The sequence below is a fragment of the Trachypithecus francoisi genome, unplaced genomic scaffold, assembly GCF_009764315.1.
Source record: "Trachypithecus francoisi isolate TF-2019V2 unplaced genomic scaffold, Tfra_2.0 Contig01714, whole genome shotgun sequence".
NCBI lineage: Eukaryota > Metazoa > Chordata > Mammalia > Primates > Cercopithecidae > Trachypithecus > Trachypithecus francoisi.
Genome location: NW_022681451.1, coordinates 946,226 through 966,266, shown reverse-complemented (window position 1 = coordinate 966,266; position 20,041 = coordinate 946,226). Strand labels below are relative to the sequence as shown.

General features: G+C 46.8%; 1 protein-coding gene across 6 annotated transcripts in view; it reads left to right on the top strand.

Moving 5' to 3' along the window:
- DHRSX (dehydrogenase/reductase X-linked) overlaps nucleotides 1–20,041 on the top strand; it is a 272,447-nt gene that overhangs the window by 46,579 nt on the left and 205,827 nt on the right. The window contains exon 2 of one of the 6 annotated variants that reach the window (XM_033199267.1): nucleotides 8,153–8,346. The exons of the other annotated variants lie outside the window; for them this stretch is intronic. The gene's annotated coding sequence lies outside the window, so the exon portion shown is untranslated. The remainder of the gene's footprint in view (nucleotides 1–8,152; nucleotides 8,347–20,041) is intronic. 6 annotated transcript variants of the gene reach the window in all.

The window sequence follows — 20,041 nt, the reverse complement described above, 5'->3', positions numbered from 1 at the left end:
AATCCTGGTCACGGCAAAAAGTAGGTGGTTCGCAGTACCTGGGAAAGCCCACCCTTCCTTTTTCTGACACGTAACTTTAGCGGAAATTGCCTAAAAGTTGTTTATAGTTAGCCCTTTTCAGCCCTGTGTCCAACCCAGTGTGTCTGGTAGTATCTAATGTTCTTGGTTTTTGAGACAGAGTTTCGTTCTTGTTGCCTACGCTGGAGTGCAGTTGTGCAATCTTGGCTCACTGTAACCTCCACCTCCTGGGTTCAAGCCATTCTCCTGCCTCAGCCTCCCGGGTAGCTGGGATTACCGGTGTCCACCACCACGCCCGGCTAATTTTTGTAGTTTTAGTAGAGACGTGGTTTCTCCATGTTGGCCAGGCTGGTCTCGAACTCTTGACCTCAGGTGATCTGCCCTCCTTGGCCTCCCAAAGTGCTGGGATGACAGGCGTGAGCCACTCTGCCTGGCCTAGTTTTTTATTATTTGTAATTTTAAACATTTTTTTGGAGACTGGGTATTGCTCTGTCACACACTCTGGAGTGCAGTGGCATGATCATGGCTCACTGAAGCCTTGACTTCCTGGACTCCAGCCATGCTCCCTCCCCAGCCTCATGATAGCTGGGACTCCAGGTGTGTGCCACCATGACCAGGCAATTAAAAAAAAAATTATCTGTAGAGATGGCGTCTCACTATGTTTCCCAGGTTTGTCTGGAACTCTGGGCCTCAATGGATCCTTCCACCTGGGCCTCCCAGAGTGCTGAGATTACAGGCATGAGGCACCGTGCCCGGCCCCTCGGGTGTGTAATTGTTCAACAGCTAGAGAAACGCAAACACATACCCTCAGACCCTGTCCCGTCTGCCGCCCCGGTCTCCTCACCTGCGTGGTTTACTGTTTCCACTTGACTTAATGGAGGGCATAATGAATGACCCTTCAACGGAGCCTCTAAGCGTCCTCCTAAGTGGCTTCCTCATTAAAATTCAAGAGGAATGAAATACCTGCTATTGAATAGAAATGTTTAGAGGAGAAAGCCTGCGAGCTGAGAGTCGTATCTTAAGAGGTGTGTGCTTGCAGAATCATCGTGTTGTCAATTTCACATGTGAATAAATTGTTCTATTTGGAATCACCAAGGAAGCAGAAACACGTACCAGTGAAATTCAGTAGACGGCTAAAAACAACCACCACCAGGCTAGTGAGGGGCTGCGGAATAAGCAGATTTTAGATTGGTAGAGGGAAGATGGTGAGGGCCGGTTCTTTCCGCAATGGCTTCGAGGCCTCAAACTCAAGTTATTCTCACTGTTGGAAAGAGCTTGTTCTTAAAGTATTGCTTCCAGGTGAGCGTCACGGTGCCCAGCACGTGATGCAAGTTGAAACGACGAGCAGAGCCCAAATGCTGCCATGGCTTGACCCATCGTTTTCCCTGTCACGTAGCTCATCTAAGTTCCAGGGTCTCGTTTCGGGCTGCTGTGTCGGGAGAGTTGGAACTCTCCTTGGAAAATGTACAGACGACGTAGATCACTTGCCAAGTGTGGTGGTTTTGGGTGGCGCCTTGACCGGAGTTGTTGGCCTTCGGTTTCTGTAACCATCTTAGGATATCTGCCCAGGAGTTAGACCCCTGGGCTAAAGTAAGGTTGAGGGCCAGCCACGGTGGCTGATGCCTGTAATCCCAGGACTTTCGGAGGCTGATGTGGGAGAATCACTTGAGCCCACGGTTTGAAGAGCAGCGTGGGCAACACAGTGAGACCCCCATCTATATATTTATTTTTAAAAAAATTAGCTGGGTGTGGTGGTGTGCATCTGGTCCCAGCTACTCCGGAGGCTGAGGTGGGAGGACCGCTTGAGCCTGGGAGGTGGAGGCTGCAATGAGCCATGATCGCACCACTGCACTACAGCTTGGGTGACAGAGCCAGACCCCGTGTCTAAGAAACACAAATAAAAAATAAAATGAGGTTGAGAAACTCTGCCTCCCTCTTCATTTCAAGGTAATACTCAGCTTCTAGACTGACACACATACACGTCATTGTCTTATCATGGCGAGATGTGACAGAGCACGCATGTGTCTGATGACAGATGGTGCGTTGAGGGAAACATCTCTCAAGCTGTATTTCCTTAGGGAAACAGGCAGTAGCATTCTCTGTTAGCACAGAACCCTTCAGTTTGCACAAATGTCTTTGGGAAGGGAATATTCCTGCCAGCTTCTACGTGGCAGTTGACAAGTCATACTTTTCATCTCAGATGTCTCAATTTCCCGAAGATGGTACTTGATTAGACTTCCTGGGAATCTTGTTTCTAGGAAATCGTGGCTGGGTTTTCCTAGAAAGAATGCAGTGATCTGGGGACATGTGGCACTAGGAAGGGCATGATCTCAGGCACAGGATTGCAAAGACATGTTGTTTACCAGCCAGCATGATAACTAGTCATGACGTTGATGGCTAGTGTGTTGCATGCGTACTGAGCTTCATTATCCATACCTGGGTGGAACTGAATATATATATACACACATAATATGTATTATGACATACAATGTAATTATATATCATAATATATCACATATATTACAATACATACGGTTGAGCTTTGAACGACACAGATGTAAACTCCATAGGTCTACTTGTATGTGGATTTTCTTCCACCTCTGCCACCCCGGAGACAGCAAGAACAACCCTTTTTCTTCCTCCTCCTCCTCCTCCTCCTCCTCCTCAGCTTCTTCAACGTGAAGACGATGAGGATGGAGGCCTTTGGGATGACCCCCTTCCACTCGATGATTAGTAAATATATTTTCTCTTCCTTAGGATTTTCTTAATAGCATTTTCTTTTATGTAGCTTACTTTACTGTAAGAAAGCAGTATATAATACATATAAACACAAAATAAATACAAATATGTGTTGAGAATACAGTATATAATATATATAAATACAAAATATGTATTGATTGACTGTTTATGTTACCAATAAGGCTTCAGTATCAGTAAGGCTCCGTTATCAGTGAGGTCAACAGGAAAGCTATTAGCAGTTCAGTTTAGGGGGAGTTTATGTGGTTCGGCTGTGTCCTCACCCACATCTCATCTTGAATTGTAGTTCTCATCATCCCCACGTGTGGTGGGAAGGAGCTGGTGGGAGGTAACTGAATGATAGGGTGGTTTCCCCGTGCTATTCTCGTGGTACTGACTGACTTCTCACAAGATCTGGTGGCTTTGTAAGGGGCCTCCCGCTTTGTTCAATTTTCACTCTTCTCTCTCCTGCTGTCATGTGAGGAAGGATGTGTTCGCTTCCCCTTCCACCATGATTGTAAGTTTCCTGAGGCCTCCCCAGCCAGATGGATCTGTGAGTCAATTAAACCTCTTTCCTCTATAAATTACCCAGTCTGGGCATTTCATCATAGCAGCATGAGAAGGAACTAATACAAGAGTCAAAAATTACACGTGGGGCCGGGCGCGGTGGCTCAAGCCTGTAATCCCAGCTTTGGGAGGCCGAGACGGGCGGACCACGAGGTCAGGAGATCGAGACCATCCTGGCTAACACGGTGAAACCCCGTCTCTACTAAAAAATGCAAAAAATTAGCCAGGTGTGGTGGTGGCACCTGTAGTCCCAGCTACTCGGGAGGCTGAGGCAGGAGAATGGCGTCAACCCGGGAGGCGGAGCTTGCAGTGAGCTGAGATCCGGCCACTGCACTCCAGCCTGGGTGACAGAGCGAGACTCCGTCTCAAAAAAAAAAAAAAAAAAAATTACACGTGGATTTCCAGCTGAGCAAGGGGTTGGTGTCTCTAACCCCTGCGTGTTTGATGGCCAAATGCATATTAGTTTTATACTTTATGGTTAAACTGAAGGTGCATTAAGCAACTTTTATTCTCTGTACATGAGATTTACATGAGTTGATTTTTTTCTTTTTTTTTTCCCAACTTTTAAGTTCAGGGGTACACGTGCAGGATGTACAGGTTTGTTACATAGGTAAACATGTGCCATGGTGGTTTGCTGTACAGATCAACCTGTCATCACCTAGCCATTAAGCTCAGCATTCGTTAGCTATTCTTTTTTTTTTTTTTTTGAGACAGAGTTTCGCTCTTGTTGCCCAGGCTGGAGTGCAATGGCAGAATCTTGGCTCACTGCAACCTCTGCCTCCCAGGTTTGAGAGATTCTCCTGTCTCAGCCTCCTGAGTAGCAGGGATTACAGGCGCCCGCCCCTACGCCCGGTTAATTTTTTGTATTTTTAGTAGAGACGAGATTTCACCATGTTGACCAGGCTGGGCTCGAACTCCTGACCGCAGGTGATCCACTCACTTTGGCCTCCCAAAGTGCTGGGATGACAGGCATGAGCCACTGTGCCTGGCCGTTCATTAGCTCTTCTTCCCGACGCTCTCCTTCCCCCACAACCCCCAACAGGCCCCAGTGTGTTGTTCCCCGCCATGTGTCCATGGGTTTTCATCTTCAGCTCCCGCTTATAAGTGAGAACGTGCGGTATTTGGTTTTCTGTTCCTGCATTAGTTTGCTGAGGATAATGGCCTCCGCTTTCATCCATGTCCCTGCAAAGGACATGATCTTGTTCCTTTTTATGGCTGCATCCTTGTCATGGTACATTCCATGGTGTATACATACCACATTTTCTTTATCTAGTCTACCATAGAAGGGCACTTGGGTTGGTTCCATGTCTTTGCTATTATAAATAGTGCTGTAATGAACATATGCATGCATGTATCTTTATAATAAAATGGTTTATATTCCTTTGGGTACATACCCAGCAATCCTTCCTTCTTTCCTTCCTCCCTCCCTCCCTCCCTCCCTCCCCTCCCTCCCTCTCTCTTCCTTTCTTTCTTTTCTCTCTCGCCCTGTTGACAGTCTGGAGTGCAGTGGTGTGATGTCAGCTAACTGCAACCTCTGCCTTCCGGGTTCAAGGGATTCTTCTGCCTCAGCCTCCCCAGTGGCTGGGACTATAGGCACACGCCACCACACCCAGCCAATTTTTGTATTTTTAGTAGAGATGAGGTTTCATCATGTTGGCCAGGATGGTCTCGATCTCCTGACCTCGTGATCTGCCCGCCTCGGCCTCCCAAAGTGCTGGGATTACAGGTGTGAGCCACCGCACCCAACCACCGTGTTTTCTTTATCCACTCTAGCATTGATGGGCATTTAGGTTGATTCCATGTCTTTGCTATTGTGAGCAGTGCTGCGATGAACATACAAGTACATATACATATCGTCTATCAATCATCTATTATCTACCGATTATCTATCTATTAACCGTCAATTAGTCATCTATCTATGGTAGATCATTGATAGACAAGAGAGATGGTGGATAGACTTTGATGTGGAAACGTAGCAAAGAGGTTTTTCAGGTCTCCACAAGTCACGTTCATTGGTTTTCTTGGTTGCTGTGCTTGCTTCATGGTTCAGGTGTGATAAGTGGCCCCCGGCTTCCCCTGCCAAGCTGGGTGGGCCTCTTGGTTTGTGTCTGGGATGCACCCCTTGGCCTGTTCCTGCTGTTTGCTGTGAATGACGTGGAATCCATCCCTGAAAAATCTCTTTGCTGAGTTTCCACGTGAAAGCCTGTCCATCAGCTGTCTTGTCTATCAATGATCTATTCCAGATAGATGACAAATTGACAGTTAATAGATAGATAATAGGTGGATAATAGATGATAGGCACTCGTATGTTCATCACAGCTCTTCTCATGATAGCAAAAACATGGACTCAAGCTAAGTGCCAGTGCCTGTCAACGGTAGACTGGATAAAGAAAATATGGTACCGGCCGGGCACGGGGGCTCACGCGTATAATCCCAGCACTTTGGGAGGCCGAGGCAGGCGGATCATGAGGTCAGGAGTTTGAGCCCAGCCTGACCAACAAGGTGAAACTCCGTCTCTACTAAAACTACAAAAATTAGCTGGGTGTGGTGGTGGGCGCCTGTCATCCCAGCTACTCAGGAGACTGAGGCAGGAGAATGGTTTGAACTCAGGAGATGCAGGTTGTGGTGAGCCGAGATCGCGCCACTGCATTCCAGCCTGGGTAACAGAGGAAGACTCCGTCTCAAAAAGAATAAAAAAAGAGGTAGCTAGCTAGATAGATTACAGGTGGAGTAGATGCATAGGTAGATAGATACATGGATGATAGATAGATAGATAGATAGACAGATAGATAGATAGATAGACAGATGACAGGGAGATGATAAATTGATACAGAATGGATGTCAATTTGTGTGGGCAGCATTGCTGCCTGTTGAGAAGCACTTAGGTAGACGATAGATGGGTGATAATAGATAGATGATAGATGATTGATGGGTGATAGATAATAGACAGGTAGATGATAAGTAAATGATAGATGATGATAATAAAGTGATAAATGATAGAGAAATAGATGATGGATAGATGGATGATAGAAAATGGAGGACAGATGGATAGACAGATGATAGATAAGAGGTAGATAACTAGATGATGGGTAGGTGGATGCTTAGATGATAGATGGTAAATTGATACACACTTGATAGATGATAGGTAGATGATAGATGGGTGATAGATAGTAGATACTGACAGATGATAGAGAATAGATAAAGGGAGAGATGATAGATAAATAGATGATAGAAAAATAGATGATAGATGCATATAGATAGTAGATAGATGATAGAGATGATAGAAGGATAGATGAGAGATGAGAGATAGATTAATAGGTGATGGGTAGATGGATACTTAGATGATCGGTGGTAAACTGATACACAGTTGATAGATGATAGGTAGGTGATAGATGAGAGATGGCTGATGATAGATGACAGATGAGAGCTAATAGATAAAGTGACAGATGGTAGGTAAAGAGATCATAGATAAATAGATAATGGGTAGATGGACAGGTGCATGGTAGGTAATAGACAGATGATGGATGAAAGGTTGATAGATGACAAGTAGATGGATGGCTAGAGAGATGATAGCTAGATGATAAACTGAAACCCATACATAGGTAGGTGACAGATGGTAGACAGATTATTGCAGCTGTGTGATAGTAGCCTCGATGCTGGTGTCTTGTCTTGCTTCTCTGGCACTGCTGGCATTCCTCTGCCTGGGCCCCTCCCCATGCTGTTGCTCATCTCAGAGATCATCCTACGTGTGCATTAAACAAGCAAGTCTCTCCTGTCCGGCCAAGCTTCCATGCAATCTGAGTGTCGGGATGGCTTTGTGGATTTTGGCATTTTTCTTGGCATCGCTGCTAAATCAGCTGGTGGCTTTTCTCACGCAGGAACTCACTCTCTTAGCCAGGCCAGAGTTTCCAGACAACAGGCACCCACAGCTAGTTCAGGCTCTTTGCTACGAGAAACACCTTATATAGTATGAGTCAGGGTACTCTAGAGGGATAGAACAAATAGGATGGGTGTATATATAAAGGGGAATTTCTTAGGAGAATTGACTCACACGATCACAAGGTGAAGTCCCACAATAGGCCGTCTGCACGCTGAGGAGCCAGGAAGCCAGTCCGAGGCCCAAACCTCAAAAGTAGGGAAGCCGAGAGTGCAGCCTTCAGTCTGTGGTCGAAGGTCCAACAGTCCAACAGGCAAATCACGGGTGTAGGTCCGAGAGTCCAAAACCCAAAGACCCTGGGGTCTGATGTTTGACGGCAGGAAGCATCCAGCATGGGAGAAAGATGAAGGCCAGAAGACTCGGCGAGAGATCCCGCCACTGCGCTCCAACCTGGGTGACAGAGCAAGACTCCGTTTCCAAAAAGAAAAGAAAAGAAAAGAAAACATTTTGAAAAGCCAAAATGGGCTGGATGAGGCATCTTCTGCCTGTCATCCCAGCATTTTGGGAGGCCAAGGTGGGTGGATTGCTTGAGCCCAGGAGTTCGAAACCAACCTGGGCAACATGCGGAGACCGTGTGTCTACAAAAATGACAAAAATTACCTGGGCATGGTGGTGTGCACCTGTAGTCCCAGTTACTCAGGAGGCTGAGATGAGAGGATTGGTTGAGCCTGAGAAGTTGAGTCTGCAGTGAGCCACGATTGCGTCCTGCACTCCAGCCTGGGTGAAAGAGTGAGACCTTGTCTCAAAAAAAGAAAAAGAAAAAAGCAGAAATGTAACCAACAAATAAGAAAACAGACACACCTGTCTTCCTTGTGTGGGTACAGCCATTGGCAGGCTTTGCTAGTAGATGCTACTGACCTTGTCTTCCTTTCTGCATTCTGTTCATTTTGAAAGTGGGTAAATCCGCCGTGGGGTTCACTGTGATCTCCACTGACTCAGTGCTGAATTCACAAGATTAATTAGAGAGTGTGAAGAATGCAGAGCATCCGTGGACCCATTTTAATGAATTCTAGCATCTCTTGAATCCTTTCATCCTCGCATCCAGTACCGGGCCCCAGCCTTTTAGGAACCGGGCTGTGCAGCAGGAGGTGAGTAGTGCGTGAGTGAGCAAAGCTTCATCTGTATTGACGGCCCCTCCCTATCGCTCGTATTACCTCCTGAGCTCTGCCTCCTGTGAGATCAGCGGTGGCATTAGCTTCTCATAGGAGCACGAACCCTACTGTGAACTGAGCGTGCGAGGGACCTAGGCGGCGTGCTCCTTATGAAAATCTAATGCCAGATGATCTCTCACTGGCTCTCATCACCCGCACATGGGACCATCTAGTGGCAGGAAAACAAACTCAGGGCTCCACTGATTCTACACGATGGTGAGTTTCATAATGACTTCATTCTCTGTTACAATGTAACACTAACAGAAATAAAGTGCAGGAGAAATAGAACGTGCTTCAATCATCCCCAAACCATACCCCACCCCACATCAGTGGAAAAATAGTTGTCAGTGAAACTGTTTCCTGGTGCCCAAAAGATGGAGGACCACTGGAAAAAAGAACTTGTCGCAGTATGGTTTGAAGGTCTTTATTGATGCTTTGCTGTCACTCTTACTTTAAGATGAATGTGTGTATATATATGTATATGCATTCTGTAATGTGTGAATACGTGAAACTCCAGCCACTCTCTCCCTCTCTCTCCTCTGCAGTCCAGTACTCCTAGATCAGTCTGCTCCTGAAATGAATGACCTCTTAAATTTTATTTTATGTTTTAAGCTTTTATGTCATTTTATTTTTTAAGCTTTTTTTTCTTTTTTCTTTATTTTTTTGAGACAAAGTCTCGCCGCGTTGCCCAGGCTGGAGTGCAATGGTGCTATCTCAGCTCACTACAACCTCTGCCTCCTGGGTTCAAACAATTTTCCTGCCTCAGCTTCCTGAGTAGCTGGGATACAGATGCCTGCCATCACGCAGGGCTCATTTTTGTATTTCTAGTAGAGATGGGGTTTTACCATGTTGGCCAGGCTGGTCTTGAACTCTCGACCTCATGATCCACCCACCTCAGCCTCTCAAGGTTTTGGGATTTCAGGTGTGAGCCACTGCACCTGGCCAGTTTGCAGGTCTTTATTGATGCTTTGCTGTCAATCTTACTTTAAGATGAATGCATATGTGTATATATATGTACACACATTCTGTAATGTGTGAATATGTGAACCTCCAGCTGCCCTCCCCTCCCTCTCCTCTGCAGTCCAGTACTCCTAGATCATTCTGTTCCTGAAATCACCATTCAGTTTTTTGGCTTTTCTTTGGTTTTTTTTTTTTTTTTTGAGACAAAGTCTCGCTCTTGTCACCCAGGCTGGAGTGCAGTGGTGTGATCTCGGCTCACTGCAAGCTCCGCCTCCCGGGTTCAAGCGATTCTCCTGCCTCGGCCTCCCAAAGTACTGGGATTACAGGCGTGAGCTACGGCACCCGGCCAGAATTCAGTTTTTTTCCCATGGTTATCCAACAGCACACATGCTTATGAAGGCTTTGAGGTGCTTCATCGCAGGTTCGCCTAGAATGGTTGCCATATTTTGTTCTGCCAGTCAGTTTTCGTGAATTGGACTTTTACACTTCTTAATTCTTGTGGTTAAGTGACACGACACACACGCACTCTTTCTCTCTCTGTCTCTCTCTCAGGAAGCAGTGGTATATCGACAAAGAAATGATGCTTTTTTTTCTTCTTTCTTTTCTTTCTTTCTTTTTTTTTTCCTGAGACAGGATCTTGCTCTGTCACCTAGGCTGGAGTGCACTGACATGAACATGGCTCACTGCAGCCTTGACCTCCCGGGCTCAAGCAATCCTCCCACCGCAGCCTCCTGAGTAGCTGGGCCCACATGGGCGCACCATCACGCCTGGCTAATGTTTGTATTTTTAGTAGAGACGGGGTTTCGCTTTGTTGGCCAGGCTGGTGTCTTGAACTCCTGACGTAGCGATGTGCCCGCCTCGGCCTCCCAAAGTGCTGGGATTATAGACTTGAGCCACCGGACCCGGCCGAGAACCTTTTCAATTGCTTACTGTAAGGAGAGAAGTGGAGGAATAACGCCTCCTTGTTATTTCTGATTGGAGCATGTTAATGAGCAATTTAACGAGAGAAGGAATGAATATATGACTTACAAATCCCCGCACTTCGGGAGGCTGAGGCAGGCGGATCACAAGGTCAGTAGATTGAGACCATCCTGGCTGACACAATGAAACCCCGTCTCTACTAAAAATATAAAAAAATTAGCCGGGCATGGTGGCTGGTGCCTGTAGTCCCAGCTACTCAGGAGGCTGAGGTAGGAGAATGGCGTGAACCCGGGAGGCGGAGCTTGCAGTAAGCTGAGATCACACCTGCTCTCCAGCCTGGGCGACTGAGCAAGACTCTGTCTCAAAAAAAAAAAGAAGAAAAAGAAAGGATTCAAAAGGATTCAAGGCAGTGTATACATGTCTCCACTAGGGAAGACATACAAACATAAAAGCAAAGTCCGGAAGCCTGTTTCATGGAGAACATGATAGTGGGACTGGTAGCCACAATGACAGGCTCATGCCTGGAATTGCAATGCTTTGGGAGGCCAAGGCGGGAGGATCACTTGAGGCCAGGAGTTTGGGATCAGCTTGGCCCACAGAGCGAGACCCCATCTCTACAAAAATAAAAATAAACGAGTGGGGCATGGTGGCACACACCTGTAGTCCCAGCTGCTTGTGGGGCTGAGGCAGGAGGATCACTTGAAAACAGGACTTTGAGATCAGCCTGAGCAACGGACTTTGAGATCAGCCTGAGCAACGGAGCAAGACCCTGTCTCTACAAAAATTGTTTTAAAAAATTGGCAGATGTGCTGGCACGTACCTGTAGTCCCAGCTGCCTGGGAGGCTGAGGCAGGGGGATTGCTTGAGTCTGGGAGTTTGAGGCTGCAGTGAGCTGTGTTTTCACCACTGCACTCCAGCCTGGGTGACAGAGCAAGACCCTATCAATAATAATAGTATGTTGCTGCAAAAGTAATTGCTGCTTTTGCCTTTTATTTTGCACCAACCTAATGATAAAACAGCACAAAAGGAACACCTGTACCTGCCATTCCCTGAATCTTATGACAGTGGACAAAACTTACTGTGTCTACAACCGTCAATGTTAGATAAAAGGACGAGGGTGTGGGAAGATCAGCAGTTAAAACGGGAATCCTAAAACACATAGTGTGTGTGTGTGTGTATATATATATGTGTGTTTATTTATTTATTTATTGAGATGGAGTTTCCCTCTGTCACCCAGGCTGGAGTGCAGTGGTGCGATCTCAACTCACTACTACCTCTGCCTCCCGGGTTCAAGTGATTCTCTTGCCTCAACCTCCTGAGTAGCTAGGATTACAGGTGTGTGCCACCACGCCTGGCTAATTTTTGTATTTTTAGTAGAGATGGGGTTTCACATGTTGGTCAGGCTGGTCTCGAACTCCTGACCTCATGATCCACCTGCCTCGGCCTCCCAAAGCGCTGGGATGACAGACGTGAGCCACCGCGCCCGGTCCCCATAAAACATATAGATATTTTCAAAACAACTGTACTAGGATCAAGAAGGATAGGACTTTTGTTTTTCCTATTTTTTTAAAATGAACTATCATATGACATAAGCATAGGTTTGTTTATTTACTTACTTATTCATTTATTTTAGAGACAGGATCTCACTCTGTTGCCCAGGCTGGAGTGCAGTGATGCCATCATAGCTCACTGCAGCCTCCAACTCCTCAGCTCTGTTGGGGGAACCTGCCCCTGATAATTCAACATGGGGTCCTTTTCTTTTTTCCCTGAGTGTGCGCTGGTCTGAGAAATAAAGGGAAAGCATACAAAAGAGAGACATTTTAAAGCCGGGTGTCCGGGGGAGACATCGCATGTCAGCAGGTTCCGTGATGCCCGCCAAGCTGCAAAACCAGCAAGTTTTTATTAGGGATTTTCAAAAGGGGAGGGAGTGTACGAATAGGGTGTGGGTCACAGAGATCACATGCTTCACAAGGTACGAAAGTATCACAAGGCAAGTACGGGCAGGGCGAGATCACAGGACCACCGGACGGGCGAAATTAAAATTGTTAATGAGGTTTCAGGCACACATTGTCACTGATAACATCTTATCAGGAGACAGGGTTTGAGAGCAGACAACCGGTCGGACCAAAATTTATTAGGCGGGAATGTCCTCATCCCAATAGGCCTGGGAGCGCTGCAGGAGACTGGAGCTTCTTTCATCCCTGATCTGCAACCGTAAAAGACAGACGTCCCCAGAGCAGCCATTTTAGAGGCCTTCGCCTAGGAACGCAGTCTCTTTCTCAGGGATGTTCCTTGCCGAGAAAAAGAATTCAGCGCTATTTCTCTTATTTGCTTTTGAAAGAAGAGAACTATGGCTCTGTTCTGCCCGGCTCTCAGGCAGCCGGACCTAATGGTTATCTCCTTTGTTCCCTGAACATTGCTGTCATCCTGTTCTTTTTCCAAGGTGGCCCGATTGCACATTGTTTAAACAATTTGTGCAGTTAACGCAATCATCACAGGGTCCTGAGGCGACGTACATCCTCAGCTTACGAAGATGACGGGATTAAGAGATTAAAGTAAAGACAGGCATAGGAAATCACAAGAGTATTGATTGGGGAAGTGAGAAGTGTGCTTGAAATCTCTACAGTTTATGTTCAGAGACTGCAGTAAAGACAGGCCTAAGAAATTATAAAAGTGTTAATTTGGGGAACTAATACACGTCCATGAAATCTTCACAATGTATGTTCTTCTGCCGTGGCTTCAGCGGGTCCCTCCATTTGGGGTGTCTGACTTCCCGCAACAAGGCTCAAACTATCCTCCCACCTCCGCCTGCCACATAGCTGGGACGACACGTGCAAGCCACCAAGCCTGGCTACGTTTTCAATTTCTTCGTAGAGATGGGGTCTTGCTGTGTTTCCCAAGCTAATCTCAAACTCCTGGCCTCCAGTGATGGTCTCACCCTGTGACCTCCTAAAGCGTTGGGATTCCAGGGACGAGTCACTGCTTCCGGCCCCTCAACTTCTTCTTCTTTTTTTTTTTTTCCAATTAAAGTTTTTACTTTGAGATCATTGTAGATTTACGAGTGGTTGTAAGAAATAATATGAAAGAATCTTGTGTCTACTTCCCCCAGTGATGACATCTTGGAAAGCAGTAAATACCATGTCAGAAGGAGGATGTTGACATTCAGGCAGTAAGGCATTGAGCTTGTGTTTTACGTGTATCCATGTGTGTGTTTGTATGGAGTTCTGTGCAGTTTCATGGTGTGTGCAGGTTTGTGAGTCCAGCACCGTCGTCAACACACAGGGCATTTCTTTCACCAAACAATCCCTCCCGTTTCTCTCTGTGCCTCTGCCAACCTGCATCCTACTCCACCTCCCCTCCCTCCCTGAACCCCTGAGAATTAAACTAGTCTGTTCTCTACTTCTGTACCTTGTCTCATTTCCAGAATGTCGTATAAATGAAGTCATACAGACTGTAACCCCTTTCAAATCGCCTCTGTCTTGTGTTCCCCTCACTCCGTAGAATTCCCGGGAGAACCAGCCAAGCTGTTGCTCAGAACAATAAGACGTTTCCCTTTAAATAACACCTGCAAAAAGTCTTTTATAAAATGGCAATCAAACTCAATGGTGTTGGATTCTAAAGAAGGCGGCCACGAACGGTTTTCTTGCATATCTTTACATATGTGTGGGAGTGTATCTGTGCCACTAATTCTTGGAAGTGGAATGGCTGAGCCGACAAGAAAATGCATGTCAATTTTCTTTCCTTTTTTTTTTTTTAAAGAGACATCATCTTGCTCTGTCACCCAGACTGGAGTGCAGTGGTGCAATCATAGCTCACCACAGCCTCCACCTCCTGGGCTCCAGTGATCCTCCCATTTCAGCCTCCAGAGTAGCTGGGACTACAGGCGAACATCACCACATCTGGCTAATTTATTTTTATTCTTATAGAGATAGGGTCTTGCTCTGTTGCCCAGGCTGACCTCACGTTCTTAGCCTCCGGGGATCCTCCCACCCTTGGCCTCCCAAAGTGTTGGGATTACAGGCATACGCTACCAGACGTGGCTGCCTGTCACCTTTCAGGAGTCATTGTCAACTTCTCTCCTGAGAAAATACAGTCTTGGTGGGCGCCTTTGAACTGACTATGTAAACTTGTAACTTCTCCAAGGCGTACCCATTCTGGATACAACCCTGCTCTTTAACCTGTTCTGTGTGATCGATGACAGCTCGTCATTGCTTTCTTCATTATTTCATTGTGAGCGAGACCGAACATTGTTTCATATGCTTATATTTTATTTCATATATCCAAATTGCATCTTCATTTCCTTTACCCATGGTGGGGGGCTGGGATTCGGTTAGAAGAGCTCTTTATAGACAAAAAAGCAATTCCTTTATCCGTGGGCTGCCAATTTGTCATTGGCCTTTGGATGTTATTTGAGGCACTTTTGATTACATAGAATTGGAACATTTTTATGTGATCAGGTATATAGTTTTTCTACCAAAACTTGTGCATTTTTTTTTTTTTTAGAAAAGCCATCTTCAACATGAGATTACATGTATTTTTAACTTTCTGTTGATACGTAATGGTTGTACGTATTTGTGTGGTCCATGGGATATTCTGATACATATGACTCTGATTTCTTTATGACTATTTGTTCACATTTATGGTCTGATGATCAAATCAGGGTGTTTAGGGTATTCATCACCTCCAACATTGATTATTTTTCTTTGCTTTTTTTTTGAGACAGAGTCTCACTCTGTCACCCAGGCTGGAGTGCAGTGGCGTGATCTCGGCTCACTGCAACTTCTGCCTCCTAGGTTCAAATGATTCTCCTCTCTCAGCCTCCCAAGTAGCTGGGACTACAGGTGTCTGCCACCAAGCCCGGCTAATTTTTGTATTTTTAGTAGAGATGGGGTTTTACCATGTTGGCCAGGCTGGTTTCGAACTCCTGACCTCAGGTGATCTGCCTGCCTTGACCTCCCACAGTGCTGGGATGACAGGCGTGAGCCACTGCGTGTGACCCCATTGATCATTTTCCTTGTGCTGGGAACGTTTCAAATCTTCTAGCTACTTTGAAATATACAATATATTCTTGTTGACTGTCGTCCCTGTACTGTGATATCAGACACGAGAAGTTAGTCCTTGGATTTAACTGTACGTGTGTACCCATTAACCAACCCCTCGTTATCCTCTCCACCTCCTTTGCAGCCTCTGGTACCTGTCATTCGATGGTGATGGTATCTTTGTTTGTGTTTGATACAGGGTCTCCCTCTGTTGCCCAGGCTGGAGTGCAGTGGCGCCATCACAGCTCACTGCAGACCCAAACTCCTGGGCTCCAGTGATCCTCCCATCTCAGCCCCCTGAGTCATTGGGACTATAGGTACTCCCACAACACCTGACTCCTTTTTTTGATTTTCTTGGAGAGATGGGGTCTTGCGATGTTGCCCACGCTGGTCTGGAACTCCTGGGCTCAAGTGAGCCTTTCTGCTCAGCTTTCCAAAGCGCTGGCATTATAGGCGTGGGCCACTGGGCCTGGCCTCTATTTGGATTATATCTTAAGAAATGACGACGACAACCACCCCGTTTCCGTCTACTATCTGTACGATTTAATTTTTACACACCTGAACCACTGCTGGTTTCCTTCGCAGCGAGCTGTGTGTGTAGAGACCTGTTATTTTTGTAGCTTCCCAAAATCTTGGCTGCCCCCGAGGTCAGCCCTCCAAGTTAGACTGTTAAAATTAGGACAGTGAGCTGGGAGAGTTCTAAACATAGCTCAGGGTCTGGAAGGGAACCGTCTCTCATCTCACCCCACCAACATCATGCATTTTGCCAACTGTGTAACCCTCAGAGACGTCGGTGACCTTTCTTCTTGCTTGACTTGTGTGGTTAACTACAAACAAACCCGGCAGAGAGCAGCTTTGCCTGGCCTTGTTGAGCTGTGAGGCTGCAAAACTCCCCGAACTCAGGAGGAAAGAAAGTAGCAGACAGCAGCATTTCCACGGTGCAAAGGCTCACTCTCCTTTTGGTTTTCGTCTTCACCTTTTATTGAAGTTCCGGGGTCCATGTATAGGATGTACAGGTTTGTTACGCAGGTAAACGTGCACCATGGTTCTCTGCTGCAGAGATCAACCCATCACCTAGGTATGAAGCTCAGCATCCGTTAGCTATTCTTCCTGATGCTGTTTCTCCCCCAACCTCACCCCTCAACAGGCACCACTGTGTGTGGTTCCCCTCCCTGTGTCCATGTGTTCTCATCATTCAGCTCCCACTTATAACGGAACAGGCCGTGTTGGGTTTTCTGTTCCTGCGTGACTTTGCTGAGGATAACGGCTTCCAGCTCCATCCATGTCCCTGCAAAGGACATGAGCTTATTCTTTTTTTATGGCTGCATGGTATTCCACAGTGTCTGTGAACCACAGTTTCTTTGTCCAGTCTATCATTGATGGGCATTTGGGTGGACTCTATGTCTTTGCTATTGTAAATAGTGTCGCTATCCTTGATAACTTGCGACACATCCAGCAGCTGTCCAGACAGGAGCAGCTGGCATGGGGTGCCCAGTCACGGCTGCTGCAGCTGAGATCAAGTTGCAGCCAGAAACAGCACTTATTCTGTGATGCCAGAGGCAGATGCACTGGCCATCTATGAGTCCGCGATGAACACATGATGAGAAGATGATAGGGGGCTGGACCGGGCGCACTGCCTCACTCCTGTCGTCCCAGCACTTTGGGAGGCTGAGGCAGACAGATGACTTGAGGTCAGGAGTTCGAGACCAGCCTGGCCAACATGGTGAAATCCCGTCTCTACAAAAGTTACAAAAATTAGCTGGGTGTGGTGGCACGCGCCTATAATCCCACCTACTTGAGGCGTTGAGGCAGGAGAATCACTTGAACCCGGTAGGCGGAGGTCGTGGTGAGCTGAGATTGTGCCATTGCACTCCAGCCCGGTGACAGAGCGAGACTCCATCTCAAAAAAAAAAAAAATTGGGAGTTGAGAGCGATGACATCTGTGTGCAATTGGGCTTTAGTCGGGGGCTGGGAGGGATTCTCAGTACAACAGAGCAAAGTCATAGAGACAAAATTGGGGAGGGAATGCATGTGGCTCGTCCATCCTCCTAAGGAGCTCTCTCCCACCACTCCTGGTGCGTCTTTTTTTTTTCTTTTGAGACACAGTCTGTCTCTGTCACCCAGGCTGGAGTGCAGTGGCGCAATCTCGGCTCACTGCCACCTCCGCCTCCCAGTTTCAAGTGACTCTCCTGCCTCAGCCTCCCGAATAGCTGGGAGTGCAGGCACCTGCCACCATACCTGGCTAATTTTTTGTATTTTTAGTAGACATGGGTTTCACCAGGCTGGTGTCGAACTCCTGACTTCGTGATCTGCCCGCCTCAGCCTCCCAAAGTGCTGGCATTACAGGTGTGAGGCACCACGCCCAGTCCCTGGTGTGTCTGTGTGTCTGTATATGTGTTCAAGCCTCCGCCTATGTGTCTGTGTGCGTGTGTATGTATTCAAGCCTCTGCTTGTGTGTGTGTGTGTGTGTGTGTGTTCATCAGGGTGTTAGGGTTCAAATTAGGTTCCCATAAAAAGATTAATTGGAGTCTTAACCCCAAGTAACCTGTGCATATGACCTTATTTGATGGTAAGTTCATTGCAGATGATCAAATTAAGCAAAGGCCACTAGGGTGAACCCGGATTCAACATGACTAGTGTCCTTATAGAAAGGGGGATGTTGGCCCGGTGCGGTGGCTCATGCCTCTGATTCCAGCACTTTGGGAGGCTTGATATGGTTTGGCTGTATGTCCCCGCCCAAATCTCATCTCGAAGTGATCGTCACATGTCAAGGGAAGGACCTGGTGGACGTGACTGGATTATGGGGGTGGTTTTCCCCCATGCTTTTCTCGTGATAGTGAGGGAGTTCTCACAAGATCTGATGGTAAAAGTGTGTGGATTTCTTGGCTCTCTCTCTGTCTATCCTGCCGCCATGTGAGATATGCCTTGCTCCCCCTTCTGTATGATGTGACGTTTCCTGATGGCTCCCCAGCCATGCAGACCTGTGAGTCAATGCAACCTCATTCCTTTATAAATTACCCAGTCTCTGGTATGCCTTTTTTTTCCCTATTTTTTTCTTTTCTTCTTCTTTTTTAAAAATTATACTGTAAGTTCTGGGATACATGTGCAGAACGTGCAGGTTTGTTACACAGGTATACACGTGCCATGGTGCTTTGCTGCACCACCCATCAACCCATCTTCTACATTAGATATTTCTCCTAATGCTCTCCCTCCCCTAGCTCCCCACCTGCCGACAGGCCCCAGTGTGTGATGTTCCCCTCCCTGTGTCCGTGTGTTCTCATTGTTCAACTCCCACTGATGAGTGAGAACATGCGGAGTTTGGTTTTTTGTTCTTGTGTTAGTTTGCTGAGAACGATGGTTTCCAGCTTCATCCATTGTCTCTTCAAAGGACATGACCTCATCCTTTTTAATGGCTGCGTAGTATTCCATGGTGTGTATGTGCTACATTTTCTTTATCCAGTCTATCATTGATGGGCATTTGGGTTAGTTCCAAGTCTTTGCTATTGTGAACAGTGCTGCAATAAATACACGTGTGCATGTGTCTCTATAGTAGAATGATTTATAATCCTTTGGGTATATACCCACTAATGGGATTGCTGGGGCAAATGGTGTTTCTAGTTTTAGATCCTTGAGGAATCGCCACACTGTCTTCCACAATAGTTGAACTAATTTACACTCCTAACAACAGTGTAAAAGTGTTGCTATTTCTCCACATCCTCTCCAGCATCTGTTGTTTCCTGGCTTTTTAATGATCGCCATTCTAACTGGCGTGAGTTGGTATCTCATGGTGGTTTTGATTTGCAGGAAACGCTCACTGTTTTTAGAAATATTTAAAAGAGTCTCTGGGCCCCTGCACGGATTTCCCAGAGCTCCTTCTGGCTGCCTGTGTTTTGTGGCCCTTCCCTCACTCATCGTAAACTGAACTCCCTGTGTCTTTCCTCAGAGGCTGGGACGTTTCTGACTGTATTCGTTTGTTCTCATGCTGCTCATGAACACTTACCTGAGACTGGGCAATTTACAAAGGAAAGAGGTTTAATGAACTCACAGTTCCACGTGGCTGGGGAAGGCTCAGCATCATGGTGGAAGAGCAAGGAATGTCTTCTCTTACACGGTGATGGGCGAGAGAGAGAGAGAGCGTGTGCAGGGGAACTTCCCTTTTGAGAGCCATCAGATCTCATAAGAGTGTCACAAGAACAGCATGGGAAACACCTGCCCCGTGATTCAATGACCTCCCCCCAGGTCCCTCCCACAGTCTGTGGGAATTATGAGAACTACAATTCAAGATGAGATTGGGGTGGGGACGCAGCCAAACCATGTCACTGACTTTGTCTCTGGGTCTTGGTTTTGGCTCCGTCCTATAACCCGCCTAAATGCAAAACCTATTTCAAGAATGGTGTCGGTACTTCTTTCTTAAGAAAACATCAGAAAAGCCAGCTGGATGTTTTCAGGGGTGGGGGAAAAAGAAATCACGGACTGTCGGTCATACCCTCCAGGCAAGAACTTTTGGTTCCTTTTCTCTGGGTGTCCCTTGGGCTCAGCGTGGAGACATAGAAAGGAGGTAACTCTGAGATGCGTGGCGCAGGCTGCGGGGGGGTGTGCCACGGACAGCTGAGCTCAGAGCTTGGAGGAGCACAAAGCAGGCAGGTTCATGTCGTGTCACCACTGTGCCTGTTGGGATGGGAACCGGTAGAAGCTGAGGGTCATTGGATGGA